We start from the raw sequence: 18057 nt of genomic DNA, 5'->3' as shown, positions 1-18057 counted from the left end.
AATTACACACAGTTCCTGCGGGAGGGTGATTATTACAAAGTTACTGCGGGAGGGTGATTATTACAGTTACTGTTGGAGGGTGAGTGTTGTGCGCAGTTACTGCGGAAGGGAATCTAGTTACTGTGGGAGTGTGAGTATTACACACCGGGAGTGTATTACACACAGTTACTGTGGGTGGGTGATTATTACACAGTTACTGCGGGTGGGTGAGTATTACACACAGTTACTGCAGGAGGGTATTACACACATTACTGCGGGAGGGTGAGTATCACACAGTGACTGAGGAAGGGTGATTATTACACAGTTACTGCGGGAGGGTATTACACACAGTTACTGCGGGAAGGTGATTATTACACAGTTACTGCGGGTGGTTAGTATTACACACAGTGACTGTGGGAGGGTGAGTATTACACAGTTACTACGGGTGGGTGAGTATGCACACAGTGACTTGGAGGGTGATTACTGCACAGTTACTGCGGGAGGGTGAGTATTACACACAATTGCTGTGGGAGGGCGCCGCGTGGTGCGCGGTGACGTATTTGGTTGCGCCATGACGCTAGAGGCTGTTGGCTTCCCGCTGCTGATTGGTGCTGAGGCCTTTCCCAGTTGATGGAGGCTGTGGTGAGTTTTAATTTGACCGGTGGCCTGAGTTTCGCGAACCGCGAGCCTCTTACGCGGTGTGTTGATGTTAGAGGCGTGTTGGGAGTTGACTCGGGACCGGACCGGACCGGAGCCCGGAGCTCGGAGCTGTGCGCTGCCGGGGAGCCCTCAAGTTGCGGCCTCGTCCGGCACCAGCCCGCCTCGGGCCTAACTCGAGGCACAAGAGGGCCCTTGAGCGGAGGCAGCACCTGGCAAGGCATCGGTCCGGATCCGGGATTTAACCCGGGGACTGGGACACTGAGGGTATTTAACCCGGGGACTGGGACACTGAGGGTATTTAACCCGGGGACTGGGACACTGAGGGTATTTAACCCGGGGACTGGGACACTGAGGGTATTTAACCCGGGGACTGGAACACTGAGGGTATTTAACCCGGGGACTGGGACACTGAGGGTATTTAACCCGGGGACTGGGACACTGAGGGTATTTAACCCGGGGACTGGGACACTGAGGGTATTTAACCCGGGGACTGGGACACTGAGGGTATTTAACCCGGGGACTGGGACACTGAGGGTATTTAACCCGGGGACTGGGACACTGAGGGTATTTAACCCGGGGACTGGGACACTGAGGGTATTTAACCCGGGGACTGGGACACTGAGGGTATTTAACCCGGGGACTGGGACACTGAGGGTATTTAAACCTGGGACTGGGACACTGAGGGTATTTAACCCGGGGACTGGGACACTGAGGGTATTTAACCCGGGGACTGGGCCACTGAGTGTATTTACCCGGGGACTGTGACACTGAGGGTACTCACCCCTGGGACTGTGTCACTGAGGGTATTTACCCCGGGGACTGGGACACTGAGGGTATTTACCCCGGGGACTGGGACACAGAGTATTTACCCCGGGAACTGTAATGCTCTTTTGTATGGTAGTAGCAAATCAAATGTCAGGCCAAAGCTTCCGGTGTAACAGTGTGCATATGTTGTAGGCTGCCTGCAAATTTCCTCTGAGGGAAGTATTCAAATGATGTGCTCCAGGGTCTGATTTGGAGCTCCACAGTTGCATGATGGGGATGCTTTAATCTTCCACCTATGGAGAAAGTGGCAGCATCTATAACCATGACCAGTTTTAATGCAGTTGATGGTTGTCCACTCTGCGAGGAAGGTTTGATCCTTCAGGTTGTACTGTGGGGTCCTCTATAAGAAATCCATTCCGTATGTCGCAGTCGTTGCAAGCATTTCGCCATCGGTCATCAAGGCTGAGGGGAGATCATTAAAGGGCATCGGCTACGGTCTAAAATGGCCTAGATTTGAGACGGGTTGGTAGTCGGTTGTTCCAGTCAGCCTGGATCGGTATTGTCTTTGCTGGTGTAGTGGTTGTATTCTCTGGAGATTGCATATTCGCGGCGTAGGTGTGGTGATGCAATGTTTGCAAGCACGGGGAGCCACGGTGTTGGTGTCGATAAAAGCGTACCAGTGATAATTCCATTGTAGAATTCAACTGGACATCAACGGATTTGTCATGTGGACTTGTTAGCCATGCCGGAGAGCAGTACTCCTCTGTAAAGTACACCGGAGTGCTGCTGTACGGAGGGCTTGAGCGTCTGCTCCCCATGTGGGTCCAGTGACTTTCTGGATCAAGTTGACCCTACTCGTTAGTTTCTTCCCAAGGTTCTTGAAATGTTGTCTATATGCCAGGGTGTGATCAAGCATGATTCCTAAATAGGTTTTTTTTGGCATGGAGACTTTAAAGTTTGGTTTGCTTGATGGGTGTTGAATTGGAATGTCAAGGTGACGGTCTTTTGTGGGTTTGGCCGGAGTGGCCATTGGCGGAAGTAGGCCTCCATCCTCTAAGTAACTGGTCAGGGTCTCTCGGTGATGGACAGATTTGTGTTTTGCATGGCCAAGGTAATGTCATCAGCGTATGTAGAAGTTTGTTGATCAATGTCCAATATCTACTCTTCTGGGTGCTAGAGTACACATGAAAGTGTCGGTAGCTAAGCATGGAGTTAAGCAGATGCATCGTTGTTCTGTAGGGTAAAATGGTAGAGAGCTTGAAAGGAAGTCCATGCTTCCATACTATGTCATACGCCGCTGAGAGGTCCACGAATGGTACGCCAGTAATAAAAACAGAACATGCTGGAGATCTCAGCGGGTCAGGCAGCATCTGTGGAGAGAGTTAATGTTTCACATCGATGACCCTTCATCAGAACTTGCGAATGTTTGAAATGAACCGATTCTGAAGGAGCGCTGAAAGGGGGAGGGGAGAAACATAGAAAATAGGTGCAGGAGTAGGCCATTCGCCCCTTCGAGCCTGCACCATCATTCAATAAGATCATAGTTGATCATGCAACTTCAGTACCCGATTCCTGCTTTCTCTCCATACCCCTTAATCCCTTTATCCGTAAGGGCCACATCTAACTCCCTTTTGAATATATCCAACGAACTGGCCTCAACAACTTTCTGTGGTAGAGAATTCCACAGGTTCACAATTCTCTGAGTGAAGAAGTTTCTCCTCATCTTGGTCCTAAATGGCTTACCCCTTATCCTTAAACTGTGACCTCTAGTTCTGGACTTCCCCAAAATCGGGAACATTCTTCCTGTATCTAACATGTCCAATCCCGTCAGAATTTTATATGTTTTTATGAGATCCCCTCTCATTCTTCTAAATTCCAGTGAATATAAGCCTAGTCGATCCAGTCTTTCATCATATGTCAGTCCTGCCATCCCGGGAATCACTGGTGAACCTTCTCTGCACTCCCTCAATAGCAAGAACATCCTTCCTCAGATTAAGAGACCAAAACTGCACACAATACTCAAGGTGTGGTCTCACCAAGGCCCTCCCTGCTCCTATACTCAAATCCCCTCGCAATGAAGGCCAACATGCCATTTGCCGCCTTTACTGTCTGCTGTACCTGCATGCCAACTTTCAATGACTGATGTACCATGACACCCAGGTCTTGTTGCACCTCCCCTTTTACTAATCTGTCACCATTCCGATAATCTGCCTTCCTGTTTTTGCAATCAAAGTGGATAACCTCACACTTACCCACATTATGCTGCATTTGCCATGCACATGCCCATTCACCTAACCTGTCCAAGTCCCCCTGCAGCCTCTTAGCATCCTCCTCGCAGTTCGCACTGCCACCCAGTTTAGTGCCATCTGCAAACTTGGAGATATTACCTTCAATTCCTTCGTCTAAATCATTAATGTATATTGTAAATAGCTGGGATCCCAGCATTGAACCCTCTGGCACCCCACTAGTTACTGCGTGCCATTCTGAAAAGGACCTGTTTATTCCCACTCTTTGCTTCCTGTCTGCCAACCAGTTCTCTATCCACGTCAATATCTTACCCCCAATACCATGTGCCTTAATTTTGCACACTAATCTCTTGTGTGGGACCTTGTCAAAAGCCTTTTGAAAGTCCACTGGTTCTCCCTTATCCACTCTACTAGTTACACCCTCAAAAAATTCTACAAGATTTGTCAAGCATGATTTCCCTTTCATTAATCCATGCTGACTTGGACCTATCCTGTCACTGCTTTTCAAATGCGCTGCTATTACATCTTTAATCATTGATTCCAACATTTTCCCCACTACTGATTTCAGGCTAACCGGTCTATAATTCCCTGTTTTCTCTCTCCCTCCTTTTTTAAAAAGTGTGGTTACATTACCTACCCTCCAATCCATAGGAACTGATCCAGTCTCTATAGAATGTTGGAAAATGACTACCAATGCATCCACTATTTCAAGGGTCACTTCCTTGAGTACTCTTAGATGCAGACTATCAGGCCCTGGGGATTTATTGGCCTTCAGTCCCTTCAATTTCCCTAACACAATTTCCTGACTAATAAGGATTTCCCTCAGTTTCCCCTTCTCGCTAGACCATCGGTCCCTTAGTATTTTCGGGAGATTATTCGTGTCTTCCTTAGTGGAGACAGAACCAAAGTATTTGTTCAATTGGTCTGCCATTTCTTTGTTCCCCATTATAAATTCACCTGATTCTGACTGCAAGGGACCTACATTTGTCTTCGCTGATCTTTTTCTCTTCACATATGTATAGAAGCTTTTGCAGTCAGTTTTTATGTTCCCTGCAAGCTTACTCTCATACTCTATTTTCCCGCTCCTAATTAAACCATTAGTCCTCCTCTGCTGAATTCTAAATTTCTCCCAGTCCTCAGGTTTGTTTTTCTTTCTGGCCAATTTATATGCCTTGGAAGGAATATTTGGGGCCCTGGACAGTGGGAAGGGAGACAGTAAAGGGGCAGGTGTTGCATCTCCTGCGCTTGCTCGAGAAGGTGCCGTAGGAAGAGGAGAGGATGCTAGGGGTGACTGCGGAATGGACCAGGGTGTTGTGGGGGGTGGGGGGGGGCGGGGGCGGTAACGGTCCCTTCGGAATGCTGAGAGGGGAGGGGAAGATGTGATTGGTGGTGGGATCACGCTGGAGGTGGTAGAAATGGCGGAGAATGATCCGTTGAATGTGGAGGCTGGTGGGGTGAAAGGTGAGGACAAAGGGGACCCTGTCATGGTTCTGAGAGGGGGAGGAAGGGGGGAGAGTAGAGATGCAGGAAATAGAAGGGACAAGGTCGAGGGCCATGTTAACCATGGCGGAGGGGAATCCTCGGTTGAGGAAAAAGAAAGACATGTCAGAGGCACCAGTGTGGAAGGTGGCGTCATCAGAGCAGATGCGACGGAGAAACTGGGAGAATGGAATGGAGTCCTTACAGGATGTGGGGTGGGAGGAATTGTAGTCCAGGTAGCTGGGAGTCACCGGGCTTATAGTGAATATTTGTCAATAATCTATGCCTAGAAATGGAGACACAGCTGTCGAAGAAGTGAAGAGTCGGAGATGGACCATGTGAAGATGAGGGAAGGGTGGAAATTGGATGCAAAGAGAATGAAATTTTCTAGTTCAGGACAAGAGCCGGAAAAGGCACCGATGCAGTCATCAATATGTCATCACATATCCTACGAAAAGGCAGGCATAGCTAGCACCCATGCGGGTTCCCATAGCAACACTGTTAATTTGGAGTAAGTGAGTCGAGTTAAAGGAGAAGTTGTTCAATGTGAGAACAAGTTCAGCCAGGTGGAGGAGGGTGGAGGTGGATGGGGACTGGTTGGGCCTCTGCTTGAGGAAGAAGCGGACCGCCCTCAGGCCATCCTGGTGGGGGATAGAAGTGTAGAGAGATTGGACATCCATAGTGAAAAGGAGACGGTTGGGGCCTGGAAACTGTTAAAGTGGCGGAGGGCGTCTTGAGCTACGGCAGTCTTGAGCTGGCACTGGAAGCTTTCTTCGATGTGCGTTGTTAAAGCTACCACTTGATCGCAGCAGGTACGGCCACTCCGGAAGCCCGCTTGTTCCTTAGGGATGGTTAGCTCAATGATGGGGCCAGTCTGTGGAGTAGTAGCCTCTCCAGCACTTTATAACAGGTACAAAGTAAGGAGATCGGGCAGTAGCTGGAGGTTTCAGAAGCATTCTTCTTCCCCTGCTTCAGGAGGGCAATTATTTTAATCTCCCTCCAAATGTGTGGAATTTTACTAGTTGTCAGTACCTCAGAGAAGAAGGAAGTCAACTATCTCTTCGCTTTGGGTCCCTGTGCTTTTAAGAATTCTGGGTAAACACCATCTGGACCAGCAGCTTTTCCAGATTTGGTTGTCGACAGGGCTGCGTTTAGTTCGTCCAAGGTGAATGGATCAGACATAGTTGGCAATCTTGGTGCTGCCGTCAAGTTTGTCGAAAACTGCCGCTTCATCTGCTGACAAAATTCTTGGTCCACCGGAGCCTTTGATGTTTGTATCAAGTTGGCTCTGCACTGATGGTCGCTCGAGGAAGAAATGGAGCACCCTCAGGCCATCCTGGTGGGGGATAGACGTGCAGAGGAATTTGTCTGCTGATAGTCGTCCTGTGTTTATAGGCGGGGTTTGCTACACCAAATTGATGGAGCAGGGTCCATGCTTTCTTGCTGGAGTGAGTGAAGTTGGTCTTCTGCACAAGGTACCTCCACCTTTCATGTCTCACCGAGTTCAAGGACTCCAGCATTGCAGTGGCTGTGGCTAGGTTCTTGTTCAGCGAATACTCCTGGTAGAGAGCCTCACTTTCTTTCGTCCAACAAGGAATCTATGTCTTTCTAAACACCCAAGACATACTGCGTTTTGGGGCAGCTTTAATAATTCCTATAAATCTGTGGAATCCATCTGATGATGTCAACTTTTTTGAAGTTCTGTCATGGCTCCGGTTTTGTTGTAATAACAGGAATTTCGATCCCATGTTTATGATTGAGGGCCTGTGTTAACTGTTGGGGAAGTCGTCGTGAACGGTTCTCAACACTGTGTTCCTTGAGTAATCTTTCAAGGTATTCGCATTTTGAATGAGAGATGTCTTCGATGTTGAGTTGGCACATTCAGATGGCTGGGCCTACATGTAGTTTTCTTTGGAGAGGACCGTTCGATTTGCTTGGTTTGCTACTGTTACCGGGAGGCCGATTTAACGACCAGTTCGGTGTCCTTTGAGATGACATAGAAAACATAGAAACATAGAAAATAGGTGCAGGAGTAGGCCATTCGGCCCTTCTAGCCTGCACCGCCATTCAATGAGTTCATGGCTGAACATTCAACTTCAGTACCCCATTCCTGCTTTCTCGCCATACCCCTTCATCCCCCTAGCAGTAAGGACCTCATCTAACTCCTTTTTGAATATATTTAGTGAATTGGCCTCAACAACTTTCTGTGGTAGAGAATTCCACAGGTTCACCACTCTCTGGGTGAAGAAGTTCCTCCGCATCTCGGTCCTAAATGGCTTACCCCTTATCCTTAGACTGTGACCCCTGGTTCTGGACTTCCCCAACATTGGGAACATTCTTCCTGCATCTAACCTGTCTAACCCCGTCAGAATTTTATATGTTTCTATGAGGTCCCCTCTCATTCTTCTGAACTCCAGTGAATACAAGCCCAGTTGATCCAGTCTTTCTTGATAGGTCAGTCCCGCCATCCCGGGAATCAGTCTGGTGAACCTTCGCTGCACTCCCTCAATAGCAAGAATGTCCTTCCTCAGGTTAGGAGACCAAAACTGTACACAATACTCCAGGTGTGGCCTCACCAATGCCCTGTACAACTGTAGCAACACCTCCCTGCCCCTGTACTCAAATCCCCTTGCTATGAAGGCCAACATGCCATTTGCTTTCTTAACCGCCTGCTGCACCTGCATGCCAACCTTCAATGACTGATGTACCATGACACCCAGGTCTCTTTGCACCTCCCCTTTTCCTAATCTGTCACCATTCAGATAATAGTCTGTCTCTCTGTTTTTACCACCAAAGTGGATAACCTCACATTTATCCACATTATACTTCATCTGCCATGCATTTGCCCACTCACCTAACCTATCCAAGTCGCTCTGCAGCCTCACAGCATCCTCCTCGCAGCTCACACTGCCACCCAACTTAGTGTCATCCGCAAATTTGGAGATACTACATTTAATCCCCTCATCTAAATCATTAATGTACAGTGTAAACAGCTGGGGCCCCAGCACAGAACCTTGCGGTACCCCACTAGTCACTGCCTGCCATTCTGAAAAGTACCCATTTACTCCTACTCTTTGCTTCCTGTCTGACAACCAGTTCTCAATCCATGTCAGTACACTACCCCCAATCCCATGTGCTCTAACTTTGCACATCAATCTCTTGTGTGGGACCTTGTCGAACGCCTTCTGAAAGTCCAAATATACCACATCAACTGGTTCTCCCTTATCCACTCTACTGGAAACATCCTCAAAAAATTCCAGAAGATTTGTCAAGCATGATTTCCCTTTCACAAATCCATGCTGACTTGGACCTATCATGTCACCTCTTTCCAAATGCACTGCTATGACATCCTTAATAATTGATTCCATCATTTTACCCACTACCGATGTCAGGCTGACCGGTCTATAATTCCCTGTTTTCTCTCTCCCTCCTTTTTTAAAAAGTGGGGTTACATTGGCTACCCTCCACTCCATAGGAACTGATCCAGAGTCAATGGAATGTTGGAAAATGACTGTCAAAGCATCCACTATTTCCAAGGCCACCTCCTTAAGTACTCTAGGATGCAGTCCATCAGGCCCTGGGGATTTATCGGCCTTCAATCCCATCAATTTCCCCAACACAATTTCCCGGCTAATAAGGATTTCCCTCAGTTCCTCCTCCTTACTAGACCCCCCGACCCCTTTTATAACCGGAAGGTTGTTCGTGTCCTCCTTCGTGAATACCGAACCAAAGTACTTGTTCAATTGGTCCGCCATTTCTTTGTTCCCCGTTATGACTTCCCCTGATTCTGACTGCAGGGGACCTACATTTGTCTTTACTAACCTTTTTCTCTTTACATATCTATAGAAACTTTTGCAATCCGTCTTAATGTTCCCTGCAAGCTTCTTCTCATTAGTTGTGATCTAAGAGTTAACTGGGACGCTGAAGGTATTTACCCCGGGAACTGGGACACTGATTGTATTTGCCCCGGGGACTGTGACACTGAGGTTATTTACCTCAGGCACACTGTGGGTATTTACCCTGGGGCTTTAGTACAATTGAAGGGTATTTACCCTGCCTCTGATTGTTACAATGAAGGTGTATCAAGCAATAAGTAAGGGAAATTTCTATGTTTCTATTGAAAGGGGGTTGGAGTTCAATTGTACAGGGCTTTAGTGAGACCACACCTGGAGTACTGTGCACAGTTTTGATCTCCTTATCTCAGGAAGGACATATTTGTCTCAGAGGTGGTGCAACAAAGGGTTCACTAGATTGATCCCTGGGGTGAGAGGTTTGTACTATGAGGAGAGATTGAGTACATTGGGCCTATACTCTCGAGTTCAGGCGAATGAGATGTGATCTAATTGAAACACAAGATTCTGAGGTGGATTGACAGGGGTAAATGCTGAGAGGTTGTTTCTCCTGGCTGGAGAGTCTAGAAATAGGGGTCACAGCCTCAGGATAAGGGGTGGCTATTTATGACTGAGATGAGGAGGTGTTTCTTCACTCAGAGGGTTATGAATAAATATTGGCCCTGTCACTGAGGATAACTCCTCTGCTCTACTTCGAAATAGTACCATAAGATCTTTTATGTCCAGACTTTTGTGCTTCAGTCTCTGGAATAGGACCCACAACCTTCTGCCTCCAATTGAGCCATGGCTGACGTTTAAGTGTGCGATTGGGACAGTAATTGGGCATTAATCATTAGTTACATTGAAGTTGTGAACGGCACTGAGGTGGGCTGTTTATTGCGGAGGATATGTCTGGTTCAGCGGTGTAGGATGTTGAGCTTGTTCCCTGTATGTACTGTAATGGGCCTCAATAGGTTTAATGGGCCCAAGTTTCCACATGATTCGCGCCTGATTTTTAGGAGCAACTGGTGGAGAACGGACTATTTTAGAAATCGCAATTCTCCACATTTTTTTTTCTGCAGTTCTAGTCAGGTAGAACAGTTCTAGTTTAGAACAGAATTTTTTCTTCAAAAGGGGGCGTGTCCGGCCACTGACGCCTGATTTGAAAGTTTCCACAGTGAAAATGTACTCCAAACTAAAGTAGAATGGAGCCAGTGAAGATTTTTGTAGAACTGAAAAAACCTGTTCTACACATTAAAAAATCAGGCGCAGGTTATAAATTAGGCGTCCAGAACGAGGTGGGGGGGAGGGGGGGAAGGGAACTCATTAAATTCGACAATAAATCCTTATTTATACTTCTACAAATATTATACAAATAAATCCAACCTGAATAAACATTTATAAGCCAAGAAAAGATTAAATAAACCATCTTCCTACCTGTGTGATAGTGCTTCAGCCAGGGAGAATTCTGCAGCCGTTCGTGCCGCGGAGCGGGAGAGAGAGAGAGAGAGAGAGAGAGAGGGGGGGGAGAGGAGGGAGGGAGAGGAGGGAGGGAGAGGAGGGAGGGAGAGGAGGGAGGGAGAGGAGAGAGAGAGAGAGAGAGAGAGAGAGAGAGAGAGAGATGGGTCGGGGAACAGGAGCGCGGGTCGGGTCAGGCAGGGGGGAGTGGGTGTCGGGTCTCGGGCGGGGGGGGGGGGCGGTGTGGGAGCAAGTGTCGGGTCTGGTCGGGGGGGGGGAGCAGGAGCTGGCCGTGCGAGGAGCCTCATTCACGAAGCCCCGGTGAGGCCATTCAGCCAGGGCTAGGGGCTGCGTGCTTCGGGCCCCTCCCACACAGTTCGGCACCTGGAGCTTACTGCAATTGCGTGCCGACTGTAGCGCGCATGTGCAGAGGTCCCGGCACTGTTTTCAGCGCCAGGACCTGGCTCTGCCCCCCCCACAGCTCGTGCTGGCTGCGCCGAGGGCCAGAGGACCTGTAAGTAGGTGGAGAATACCACGGATTTTTCTAGGCGCGAAAAACGGGCGCCCAGCTCGGAGGGGCGCCCGTTTTTTTTCTTGTGGAATCTTGGGCCCAATGTGGAGTCAATCTTTAACAAATGGACCCCTTTCACCTCTGTTGTGGCAGCGTCCCGAGGAGATGATTTTGTGATTCTTAGTTCAGTACACATGCAGTGCATTGTTCAAACTGCTATAAAATTGTCAGTACATTTTGAAACAGTTACTGCCAGCATGAGGAAGAACTGCTCACTGACTCTCACTGGGTCAATGACACTAACTGGGGACACTTGGGATTTCAGCAAAGTGTGATGGAGTGAGAGTGAAATTATCAGTCGCCACTTGAAATGTGAAAAACACCCAGCAGAAGCAACTAGAGGTTGTGTTCTTCCAACTATGTATACGGGTATAGTTGCAGTGTGGAAAAGGCGAGCACTAGGACTGTGTGTACCTGCCTGCGCGCCAGATTATGTATATAAACACCTATGTAATATTATGGATGAGTTGCTGGGGCTAAATAACTGTTGACATCATTAAATTCCTGGGTGAAATGATGGCTAATTGGATGAAATGCTGGAGGGCTGCTGGTCCTTGTTAAAACCATCCCCCGTGAGAGTCTGCACTTATTCGAGAGGAGCAGGCTGAAGGGAAGGAAGCCTCACGACATTGACTCCTATTGTGACTGTTACAGTGCTTTCCCTTCTCAGCCCTCCTGCTCGCTGATTGGGTGTAGGATTTTTTTGGTCCTCTGGCTTCTGGGGCATGTATCATAGAAACATAGAAAGTAGGTGCAGGAGTAGGCCATTCGGCCCTTCGAGCCTGCACCACCATTCAATAAGATCATGGTTGATCATGCAACTTCAGTACCCCATTCCTGCTTTCTCTCCATACCCCTTGATCCCTTTATCCGTAAGGGCCACATCTAACTCCCTTTTGAATATATCCAACGAACTGGCCTCAACAACTTTCTGTGGTAGAAAATTCCACAGGTTCACAATTCTCTGAGTGAAGAAGTTTCTCCTCATCTTGGTCCTAAATGGCTTACCCCTTATCCTTAGACTGTGACCTCTGGTTCTAGACTTCCCCAACATCGGGAACATTCTTCCTGTATCTAACATGTCCAATCCTGTCAGAATTTTATATGTTTCTATGAGATCCCCTCTCATTCTTCTAAATTCCAGTGAATATAAGTCTAGTCAATCCAGTCTTTCTTCTTATGTCAGTCCTGGCATCCCGGGAATCAGTCTGGTGAACCTTCTCTGCACTCCCTCAATAGCAAGAATGTCCTTCCTCAGATTAGGAGACCAAAACTGTACACAATATTCAAGGTGTGGCCTCACCAAGGCCCTGTACAACTGCAGTAAAACCTCCTATACTCAAATCCTCTTGCTATGAAGGCCAACATGCCATTTGCCTTCTTTACTGCCTGCTGTACCTGAATGCCAACTTTCAATGACTGATGTACCATGACATCCAGATCTTGTAGCAATTCCCCTTTTCCTAATCTGTCACCATTCCGATAATATTCTGCCTTCCTGTTTTTGCCACTGAAGTGGATAATCTCATATCTATCCAAATTATACTGCATCTGCCTTGCATTTGCCCACTCGCCTAACCTGTCCAAGTCACCCTGCAGCCTCTTAGCATCCTCCTCACAGCTCACACTGCCACCCAGCTCAGTGTCATCTGCAAACTTGGAGATATTACCTTCAATTCCTTCATCCAAATCATTAATGTATATTGTAAATAGCTGGGGTCCCAGCACTGAACCTTGCGCTAACCCATTAGTCACTGCCTGCCATTCTGAAAAGGACCCATTTATTCCTACTCTTTGCTTCCTGTCTTTCAACCAGTTCTCTATCCACATCAATACATTACCCCCAATACCATGTGCTTTAATTTTGCGCAATAATCTCCTGTGTGGAACCTTGTCAAAAGCCTTTTGAAAGTCCAATTACACCACATCCACTAGTTCTCCCTTGTCCACTCTACTAGTTACATCCTCAAAAAATTCCAGAAGATTTGTCAAGCATGATTTCCCTTTCATAAATCCATGATAACTTGGACTGATCCTGTCACTGCTTTCCAAATGCGCTGCTATTACATCTTTAATAATTGATTCCAACATTTTCTCCGCTACTGATGTCAGGCTAACCGGTCTATAATTGCCTGTTTTCTCTCCCTCCTTTTTTAAAAAGTGGTGTTACATTAGCTACCCTCCAATCCATAGGAACTGATCCAGAGTCGATAGAATGTTGGAAAGTGACCACCACTACATCCACTATTTCTCGGGCCACTTTGTTAAGTACTCTGGGATGCAGACTAATCAGGCCCTGGGGATTTATCGGCCATCAATTTCCCTAACACCATTTCCTGACTAATAAGGATTTCCTTCAGTTCCTCCTCTTCGCTGGACCCTTGGTCCCCTAGTATTTCCGGAAGGTTATTTGTGTCTTCCTTAGTGAAGACAGAACCAAAGTATTTGTTCAATTGGTCTGCCATTTCTTTGTTCTCCATTATAAATTCACCTGATTCTGACTGCAAGAGACCTACATTTGTCTTCATTACTCTTTTTCTCTTTACTATCAATAGAAGCTTTTGCATTCAGTTTTTATGTTCCCTGCAAGCTTACACTCATACTCTATTTTTCCCCTCCTAATTAAATCCTTTGTCCTCTGCTGAATTCTAAATTTCTCCCAGTCCTCAGGTTTGCTTTTTTTGCTGACCAATTTATATGTCTCTTCCTTGGATTTAACACTATCCCTAATTTCCCTTGTTAGCCATGGCTGAGCCACCTTCCCCGTTTTATTTTTACGCCAGACCGACATGTACAATTGTTGAAGTTCATCCATGTGATCTTTAAATGTCTGCCATTGCCTATCCACCATCAGCCCTTTAAGTATCATTCGCCAGTCTATCCTAGCCAATTCAGGTCTCATACTATCGAAGTTACCTTTCATTCAGGACACTAGTCTCTGAATTAACTGTGTCACACTCCATTTTAATAAAGAATTCCACCATATTATGGTCACTCTTCCCCAAGGGGCCTCGCACAACAAGATTGCTAATTAATCCTCTCTCATTACACAACACCCAGTCTAGGATGGCCAGCTCTCTAGTTGGTTCCTCGACATATTGGTCTAGAAAACCATCCCTTATGTACTCTGGGAAATTCTCCTCCACTGTATTGCTACCAGTTTGGTTCGTCCAATCTATATGTAGATTAAAGTCACCCATGATAACTACTGTACCTTTATTGCACACATCCCTAATTTCCTGTTTGATGCCATCCCCAGTCTCACTGCTACTGTTTGGTGGTCTGTACACAACTCCCACTAGCGTTTTCTGCCCTTTGGTTTTCCGCAGCTCTACCCATACAGATTCCACATCATCCAAATTAATGTCCTTCCTTACTATTGCGTTAATCTCCCTCTTTAACCAGCAACACCACCCCACCTCCTTTTCCTTTCTGTCTATCCTTCCTGAATATTGAATACTCCTGGATGTTGAGTTCCCAGCCTTGGTCCCCCTGGGGCCATGTCTCTGTAATCCCAATTACATCATATCTGTTAACAGCTATCTGCGCAGTTAATTCATCCACCTTACTACGAATGCTCCTCGCATTGAGGCACAGACCCTTCATGATTGTTTTATTAACACTCTTTGTCCTTTTAGAATTATGTTGTAATGTGACCCTTTTTGATTTTTGCCTTTGATTTCTCTGCCCTCCACTTTTCCTTATCTCCTTTTTACCTTTTGCTTCTGTCCCCATTTTACTTCCCTCTGTCTCCCTGCATAGATTCCTATCCCCCTGCCATATTAGTTTAAACACTCCCCCTCGGACATCGATTCTGGTCTTGCCCAGACCGTCCGGTTTGTACTGGTCCCACCTCCCCCAGAACTGGTTCCAATGTCTCAGGAATTTGAATCCCTCTCTCTTACACCATTCCTCAAACCACGTATTCATCTTAACTATCCTGCTATTCCTACTCTGACTAGCATGTGGCACTGGTAGCAATCCTGAGATTACTATCTTTGAGGTCCTATTTTTTAGTTTAACTCCTAGCTCAATCGAACCAATCATCGATCTCACACCCAGCACTGAGCCAAAACCAATTGATTTCCCCCTCCCCTGTAATTTCTCCTCCCTTCTTAAATAATGGAGTGACAATTTTCCAATCCTATGTTATAATTCCTGAATCTAGAGAGCTTTGGAAAATTAATGTTTTTCCATATCAATATGTTTTAAGACCCTGGAGTGGAAACCATCTGGTCCTGGAAATTTGTCTTCTTATATTCTCAATTACCTTTTTTTTAATTTATCCATAAATTTGTTCCCCTTTATTTTTAGATTCCCTTGTGCCACTGGTATTTTTGTCCACTTCCTTTATTGTGAAAACTGATAGAAAATACAAGTTTAGCAAGTTGATTCCTTGTCCATTATAGACTCACCTGCATCTGCCTGTAATGGCCCCACATCCCCCTCAACCACACTCTGTTGTATTAATAAGAACATAAGAAATAGGAACAGGAGTCGGCCATACAGCCCCTCGAGCCTGTTCCGCCATTCAATAAGATCATTGCTGATCTGATCATGGACTCAGCTCCACTTCTCCGCCCGCTCCCCATAACCCCTTATCCCCTTATCGTTTAAGAAGCTGTCTATTTCTGTCTTAAATTTATTCAATGTCCTAGCTTCCACAGCTCTGAGGCAATGAATTCCACAGATTTACAATCCTCTGAGAGAAGAAATCTCTCCTCATTTCTGTTTTAAATGGGCGGCCCCTTATTCTAAGATCGTGCCCTCTAGTTCTAGTCTCCCCCCATCAGTAGAAACATCCTCTCTATGTCAAGCCCCCCATAATCTTATATGTTTCGATAAGATCACCTCTCATTCTTCTGAATTCCAATGAGTATAGGCCCAACCTACTCCACCTTTCCTCATAAGTCAACCCCCTCATCCCCCAGAATCAACCTCGTGAACCTTCTCTGAACTGCCTCCAAAGCAAGTATATCCTTTCGTAAACATGGAAACCAAAACTGCACGCAGTATTCCAAGTGTGTCCTCGTATACAACCTGTATAGCTGTAGCAAGATTTCCCTGCTTTTATACTCCATCCCCTTTGCATTAAAGGCCAAGATACCATTGGCCTTCCTGATCACTTGCTGTATCTGCATACTTTTGTGTTTCATGCACAAGTACCCCCAGGTCCCGCTGTACTGCGGCACTTTGTAATTTTTCTCCATTTAAATAATAACTTGCTCTTTGATTTTTTTCTGCCGAAGTGCTTGACCTCACACTTTCCAACATTATACTCCATCTGCCAAATTTTTGCCCACTCACTTAGCCTGTCTTTGTCCTTTTGCAGATTTTTTGTGTCCTCCTCACACATTGCTTTTCCTTTGTATCGTCAGCAAACTTGGCTACGTTACACTCAGTCCCTTCTTCCAAGTCATTAATATAGATTGTAAATAGTTGGGGTCCCAGCACTGATCCCTGCGGCACCCCACTAGTTACTGGTTGCAGTGATCATTGTGTTTCGTTCATAAAGTCACCCATTCGTAGCACACAGAATAATGTGGACTTTGACACCAGCAATTTTAATAGTTATACACGCCAGGAAATGGCAGTGGCTGATTTCTCATTTAGTACAGATATAGTTCGATTATAATCTTCACCTTGTACCTTTAACTCCTAGAATAACTGAACTTGTATAAGATTAAGGGCAAGACCCTCGATTCCTGAACATGGCTCAGTTTGGAGGACAGAAGAATCCCCCATGGACCACACAGTTCTCCACTGCTGTTACACAGCCAGGTCAGTGGGTCTCAGTAGTGCTGTTTATTTCGTATATAGCTCGACAAAGCACAGCAGTATGTGATCTATCTCAATATGTGTGCAGTTGGGTCAGCTGAACACCAGGTCACCTTCAGAACTTGTAAAACATATTTACATTCTGTCTAGCTCGGGAATTCAGTCTGCTAACAGGGTTTTCAATTGTATTTTAATTCATTTCCACAATGTTTGAGTCAATGTTTAACATACATTATCCTGTCAAACAATCCCAGGGTAGTACAGCACGGCTTAGATACAGAGTAAAATTCTCTCCCCGCTCAGCCCCTCCCCCTCCCCGCTCGGCCCCCCCCCCTCCCCGCTCGGCCCCCCCCCCTCCCCGCTCGGCCCCCCCCCCTCCCCGCTCGGCCCCCCCCCCTCCCCGCTCGGCCCCCCCCCCTCCCCGCTCGGCCTCCTCCCCGCTCGGCCCCCTCCCCGCTCGGCCCCCTCCCCGCTCGGCCCCCTCCCCGCTCGGCCCCCTTCCCGCTCGGCCCCCCCCCATCCCCGCTCACCCCCTCGGCCCCCGCTCGCCACCCCTCCCCGCTCGGCGCCTCCCCCGCTGAACCCCTAGCTCTCACCCCCCTTGCTCAACCCCATCTCTCCCCTCTCATTTCCCATAAGCAACAGAAACAATGAACCAGGTCAGTGATAGTGTGTGGCACTCTGGGACAGAAATCGACAACAGTTCGTGGAGCACAAGACTGTGATTTGTTGTCCTTGTTTGAAAGGTGCCCTCTGTTTACAAAGTATCCATTGCCGTTATTTAATCATGATTTTAGCCATTCAATTCTGATCTCAGTAATGTTACGACGCAATTAAACGATTATGTAAGACCCTACCATTGTTGTGATCTTTGAATGTATTGTTTCCATCAGGTGCCCTTGGTGTTCAGCCCTCGTTGCTCGGGGCGTCTCCAGCCATGTACACCCAACAGACAGCCCTGGCTGCAGCAGGCCTCACCACCCAAACAGCTACAAGCTATCAGCTCACGCAGACAGCGGCCCTACAACAGCAAGCAGCGGCTGCAGCTGTAGCAATGCAGCAGGTAGGATTGTTGGAGCATCCTAGTGCCATGAAAAGTGTTAGAGAAACCCAGTGGCATCCTTCGAATGGTGCAGTGATTGATAGGTGTTACAGAACATAAGCAATAGGAGCAGGAGTAGGCCATTTGGCCCCTCGAGCCTCCTTCGCCATTTATTAAGCTCATGGCTGATCTGATCTTGGGCTCAGCTCCACTACCCTGCCCGCTCACCATAACCCTTCTCTCCCTGAT

At 47.1% G+C, this 18057-nt stretch overlaps 1 long non-coding RNA gene across 1 annotated transcript; it reads left to right on the top strand.

The window, feature by feature from the left end:
* The first annotated feature begins 535 nt into the window (after window positions 1-535).
* Window positions 536-17826, top strand: LOC139255869 (uncharacterized). The gene is made up of 3 exons (XR_011592142.1): window positions 536-621; window positions 16651-16769; window positions 17660-17826. It is a non-coding gene; the product is annotated as an uncharacterized lncRNA (long non-coding RNA).
* Window positions 17827-18057: the final 231 nt, after the last annotated feature.

Source organism: Pristiophorus japonicus, unplaced genomic scaffold, assembly GCF_044704955.1.
Source record: "Pristiophorus japonicus isolate sPriJap1 unplaced genomic scaffold, sPriJap1.hap1 HAP1_SCAFFOLD_653, whole genome shotgun sequence".
Classification (NCBI taxonomy): domain Eukaryota; kingdom Metazoa; phylum Chordata; class Chondrichthyes; family Pristiophoridae; genus Pristiophorus; species Pristiophorus japonicus.
This window is presented reverse-complemented; position numbering and strand designations above follow the sequence as displayed.